Here is a 6,167-nt window from a genome sequence, read left to right as displayed (position 1 = left end):
AGCGCCTCTGCCCAGCCGCCCCGTCTGGGAAGTGAGGAGCGCCTCTGCCCGGCCACCCATCGTCTGGGAAGTGAGGAGCGCCTCTGCCCGGCCTCCCACCGTCTGGGAGGTGAGGAGCACCTCTGCCCGGCCGCCCCGCCCGGGAGGAAGTGAGGAGCGCCTCTGCCCAGCCGCCCTGTCCGGGAAGAAGTGAGGAGCGCCTCTGCCCGGCCGCCCCGTCCGGGAAGAAGTGAGGAGCGCCTCTGCCCGGCCGCCTCGTCTGGGAAGTGAGGAGCGCCTCTGCCCGGGCGCCCCATCCGGGAAGAAGTGAGGAGCGCCTCTGCCCGGCCACCCACCGTCTGGGAAGTGAGGAGCGCCTCTGCCCGGCCGCCCCGTCCGGGAAGAAGTGAGGAGCGCCTCTGCCCGGCCGCCCCGTCCGGGAAGAAGTGAGGAGCGCCTCTGCCCGGCTGCCCCGTCTGGGAGGTGAGGAGCGCCTCTGCCCGGCCACCCATCGTCTGGAAGGTGAGGAGCGCCTCTGCCCGGCTGCCCCATCTGTGAAGTGAGGAGTGCCTCTGCCCGGCCACCCATCGTCTGGGAGGTGAGGAGCGCCTCTGCCCGGCCGCCCATCGTCTGGGAAGTGAGGAGCGCCTCTGCCCGGCCACCCATCGTCTGGGAAATGGGGAGCGCCTCTGCCCGACCACCCATCGTCTGGGAAGTGAGGAGCGCCTCTGCCCGGCCACCTATCGTCTGGGAAGAAGTGAGGAGCGTCTCTGCCTGGCCGCCCCGTCTGGGAAGTGAGGAGCCCCTCTGCCTGGCCGCCCCGTGTCTGGGTAGAAGTGAGGAGCTCCTCTGCCTGGCCGCTCCGTCTGGGAGGTCTACCACGGAGGCCAGAAGCAATGTGGGGGCTGGACGTGGTGGCTCACGCCTGTGGTCCCGGCACTCTGGGGGGCGAGGCGGGTTGATCACTTCGGGCTAGGAGTTCGAGACCAGTCTGGCCAACTTGGCGAAACATGAAGAATACAACAGACAAACCAACCAACCAACTCAGTGACAACAAAACAGGTCTACCCTGGAGTCATACTCTAATTTTTTCTATTTTCCTCCCTTTCTGATCCTTTATCCCACTTTCTTTTTCTTCCTCTTCCTTCTTCCTCTTCTTTGTCAAATGGAGGATTGAGTTATTATCACTGATCCATATAAAGTCCCTCTCTCATTTATTTTAACTCCCACCCCCATTTCTATTCCCCGACTTCCCATGTGCAACCTTCCTAATATGTTTGATACGCATCTCTTTGTTTGTATGTATTTTTAGAAAATGTTTATTGTTTTTGTATACAAAAAAAATTAATAAAAAAATAAATAAATAAAAGAATGGCTACTCTGTAGAAAGAGCAGCCCTGAGGGCTGCTGGTTGTCCATTTTTATGGTTATTTCTTGATTATATGCTAAACAAGGGGTGGATTATTCATGAGCCACCTTTTTAGACCATGTAGGGTAACTTCCTATCGTTGCCATGGCATTTGTAAACTGTCGTGGCACAGGTGGGAGTGTAGCAGTGAGGATGACCAGAGGTCACTCTCGTCACTATTTTGGTTTCGGTGGGTTTTGGCCAGCTTCTTTACTGTTTTATCAGCAAGGTCTTTATGACCTATATCTTGTACCAACTTCCTATCTCATTCTGTGACTTAGAATGCCTAACCATCTGGGAATGCAGCCCAGTAGGTCTCAGCCTCATTTTACCCAGCCCCTATTCAAGATGCAGTTGCTCTGGTTCAAACGTCTCTGACATTTCCCTCCCCCTCTTTTATAGGAGAACACTTAATCCTAAAGGTTGCAGCGGGATGAAGATCCATCTTCTGTAACTTCTTCAGCCAGAATAGGGGCGATGACATTCCTGCCTAACTATTGGGTCTCTTGCATTTAGGGTAGAGAGAAACCCAGTCAGAAAACATTGGTATGGCGAGGGCCATTCATAACTTTTGAGTTCCAACAAAAGGTGATTATCTGGGGCCAGGAGCAGTGGCTCAGACCTGCAATCCCAGCACTTTGGGAGGGCAAGGAGGGCAGATCGCTTGAGGTCAGGAGTTCATGACCAGCCTGGCCGACATGGTGAAACCCTGTCTCTACTAAAAATGCAAAAATTAGCCGGGAATGGTGGTGCGCGCCTGTAATTCCAGCTGTTCCGGAGGCTGAAGCAGAAGAGTCGCTTGAACCTGGGAGACGGAGGTTGCAGTGAACCAAGATTATGCCACTGCACTCTAGCATGGGTGACAAAGTGAGACTCCATCTAAAAAAAATAATAATAGTAAGTAAGCTTATCCTCATTCCTACACAAAGAGTATAACAATAATATATTCCAAAACAATAAAGCAAAATAAGTGAAATTATCCCAAGTAATCTAAATAAGAAGGCTTTCAATGAACTGGGCTACTGTTGGAACCAAGCTGATATGAAGTTGCTAGCTGATTCCAATGCATCCAGAATTAGAATACTGATCCAGATTTTTACATTACCCATCCCTTCTGTTTCTTTTGAGCTGCAGCAAGAGATTACTGGTTGGTTCACAGAAACAAGCAGTTAGTCTAAATTGCAGGAAAAAAACGTAAAAGCAACTGATGAGATTAGAATATAATAACAAGTGTACCATACACAGCTCTTGAAACTTAATTTTTCTCTCTCCAGTTTCCCCCATTTTCACTAAAGACAAATCATAGTAAGACTGATTTGTTTTATTATGCTTGGCCTGATTATTTGAATAAAGTCCAGCAAGAATAATTATTTGTCATATTGGCTTTTTTAATTAGCTTTAATGGAACTCTGTTCCATAGAAGGAATCTCATATAAAACTTTTTAGGCCAGGCGCGGTGGCTTATGCCTGTAATCCTAGCACTTTGGCAGGCCAAGGTGGGTGGACCACCTGAGATCAGGAGTTCAAAAACAGCCTGGCCAATATGGCAAAACCCCGTCTTTACTGAAAATACAAAAACTAGTCGGGCATGGTGATGCATGCCTGTAGTCCCAGCTACTCGGGAGGCTGAGGCAGAAGAATCGCTTGAACCCAGAAGGCAGAGGTTGCAATGATCTGAGATCGCGCCACTGCACTCCAGCCTAGGTGACTCTGTCTCGGGCAAAAAAAAATAAAAAAAAATAAACCCGAGCCCAGCCATGAGTTTATACCATCAAATACCTATGAGTTGGGTAAATTCCTCTCCTCTTTATGTTCCAAGATAATTTGGGCCTCCTGGGATTGTCAGAAGTGACATTCTGCCTGGGCGAGGTGGCTCATGCCAAGGTGGCTCATGCCTGTAATCCCAGCTACTCGGGAGGCTGAGGCAGGAGAATCGCTTGAACCTGGGAGGCAGAGGTTGCAGTGAGCTGAGATTGTGCCATTGCACTCCAGCCTGGATTACAAGAGTGAAACTCTGTCTCAAAAATAAATAAATAAAAATAAAAAATAAATAACCAATTCTTTTTTTTTTTTTTTTTTGAGATGGAGTCTTGCTCTGTTGCCCAGGCTGGAGTGCAGTGGCATGATCTGCAACCTCTACCTCCTGGGTTCAAGCAATTCTCTGCCTCTGCCTCCCAAGTAGCTGGGATTACAGGCACCCACCACCATGCTCAGCTAATTTTTTTTGGTTTTTGGTTTTGGGGGTTTTTTTTGAGATGGAGTCTCACTCTGACACCCACAATGGAGTGCAGTGGCGTGATTTTGGCTCACTGCAACCTCCGTTTCCTGGGTTCAAGCAATTCTCCTGCCTCAGCCTCCTGAGTAGCTGGGATTACAGGCACCCACTACCATGCCCAGCTAATTTTTTTGGTTTTTGGATTTTGGGTTTTTTTTTTTTTTTTTTTTTTTTGAGATGGAATCTCACTCTGTCACCAGGATGGAGTGCAGTGGTGTGATTTTGGCTCACTGCAACTCCATTTCCTGGGTTCAAGTGATTCTTCTGCCTCAGCCTCCTGAGTAGCTGGGATTACAGGTATGTGCCACTGTGCCCGGCTAATTTTTGTATTTTTAGTAGAGACGGGGTTTCATCATGTTGTCCAGGTGGGTCTTGAACTCCTGACCTTGTGATCTGCCTGCCTTGGCCTCCCAAAGTGCTGGGATTACAGGTGTGAGCCACCACACCTGGCCATTTTTTTGTATTTTTAATAGAGACGGGGTTTCACCATCTTGGCCAGGCTAGTCTTGAACTCCTGACCTTGTGATCCACCCACCTCAGCCTCCCAAAGTGCTGGAATTACAGGTGTGAGCCACTGCACCTGGCCTAAAATAACCAATTTCTCCAATTGTGTCCTGTTGCAAAAACAGACTCTTTTTTTGGAGGGGGGAGGGGCAGGGACAGAGTTTTGCTCTTGTCACCAGGGTGGAGTGCGATGGCATGATCTCAGCTTACTGCAACCTCCTCCTCCCAGGTTCAAGCAATTCTGCCACCTCAGCCTCCCGAGTAGCTGGGACAGCATACAGGTGCCCAGCACCATGCCTGACTCATTTTTGTATTTTTAGTAGAGACAAGGTTTCACCATGTTGGCCAGGGTGGTCTTGAACTCCTGACTTTGGGTGATCCACCCGCCTCAGCTTCCCAAAGTGCCGGGATTACAGGCATGAGGCACTGCGCCTGGCTAAAAACAGATTCTTATTGCACTTATGCCAATAACTACATTGCCATAAGTTAAGAATACTCACAACTAGTTTCCAAATTCTGGAGAAATCAGGTAGAGAGAAACAAATATGCTCTAAATTTTGTTCACTTTACTCAATTGTTAAAAGCTGTAAATAGCTAAAAAGAAACTTTTTCTTAACTCTGAAAAACAAAGCAAAAGATTAGCAACATTTTAAGCAAATGTTAAAAAAGGTTACTTCAGGCTTCTATTAGTTTAGTACATGCAGTTAACTCCTGTTTGATATTCATGAACATTTCAGCTCTTCATGAGAGTCCTGAAAGTTTTTTCCTCTATTCTAATGTCACAATCTCAAAAGTTATCAGAAACGTGCATTTAAGAACATCTGTTAGAGTTCTATACTTGATTATAAACCACCTTCTAAAGAGGACCAAAGCAAGACAACAATTATTTATGGATGACAAAACGTCTTAGGACAGCCACAGTCAACAACATGATTAACAAAGAAATGTGGTTACCTCTGTGGCATACAATGACTTTATGTAACAATTATAATTATTAATAACATATACTAAGTCATATCCGAATTATGAGTTTCCCATTATTTTGGAACACATACCAAGAACATATTTATAAAAATACAGCCTCAAGAAAGCCAAATACCATTTCAATTTGACAATGCTTCCTGTATGATTTTTGTACCAAATAAGACAAACTTTCACCTTTACATTAGTGTATTATTGTTAAACCCAATTCTCAATAAAACCTTATAGACATACCTACCCAATGTCAATGTTTAACCATAAGGTAAGATTCTCATAAACCTTTTATAACGCTTTACAAATTTTTGTTAAAGAGCATATTATAAGCAGGTTTTTGCTTTAAGAAAAACATAGTTTGCTTTTATTCCAATGTTTACTTTACAGAAAAACTGAATAATATCCCCTTAACTTTAGCCAATATATTCACACAGAGAATTTTTTTTTTTTTAGACAGAGTCTCACTCTGTCATCCAGGCTAAAGTGCAGTGGCATGATCTTGGCTTACTACAACCTCCACCTCCTAGGTTCAAGTGATTCTCATGTCTCAGCTCCCTGAGTAGCTGGGATTACAGGCTCATACCACCATGCTCAGCTAATTTTTTTTAATTTTTAGTAGAGACTGGGTTTTGCCATGTTGGCCAGGCTGGTCTTGAACTCCTGACCTCAAGTGATCCACCCAACTCAGCCTCCCAAAATGCTGGGATTACAGGCGTGAGCCACCATGTCTGGCCCATACACTGAATTTTTTTTAACAAAATTATTATTTTTTTCTGTTTTTTTTACTACACTTCATCTTAGCCAAAAGGCCAAGAAGCTATATTTTTTTCTGTTTTTTTTTTTTTTCCCAAGATGGAGTCTTGCTCTGTTGCCCAGGCTGGAGTGCAGTGGCACAATCTTAGCTCAGTGCAATCTCCACTTCCCAGGTTCAAGCAATTCTCCTGCCTCAGCATCCTGTGTAGCTGGGACTACAGGCATGTGCCACCACGCACAGCTAATTTTTTTTTTGGATTTTTAGTAGAGATG

General features: G+C 46.1%; 1 pseudogene; it reads right to left on the bottom strand.

Annotated features, from left to right (window-relative positions):
* Positions 1–5,809: 5,809 nt before the first annotated feature.
* On the bottom strand, positions 5,810–5,962 carry LOC129490953 (uncharacterized; annotated as a pseudogene).
* Between the last annotated feature and the right edge of the window lie 205 nt (positions 5,963–6,167).

Source organism: Symphalangus syndactylus, chromosome 9 (genome assembly GCF_028878055.3).
Source record: "Symphalangus syndactylus isolate Jambi chromosome 9, NHGRI_mSymSyn1-v2.1_pri, whole genome shotgun sequence".
NCBI classification, from domain to species: Eukaryota; Metazoa; Chordata; class Mammalia; order Primates; family Hylobatidae; genus Symphalangus; species Symphalangus syndactylus.
The sequence above is the reverse complement of the archived record's forward strand: the minus strand, read 5'-3'. Positions and strand labels throughout refer to the sequence as shown.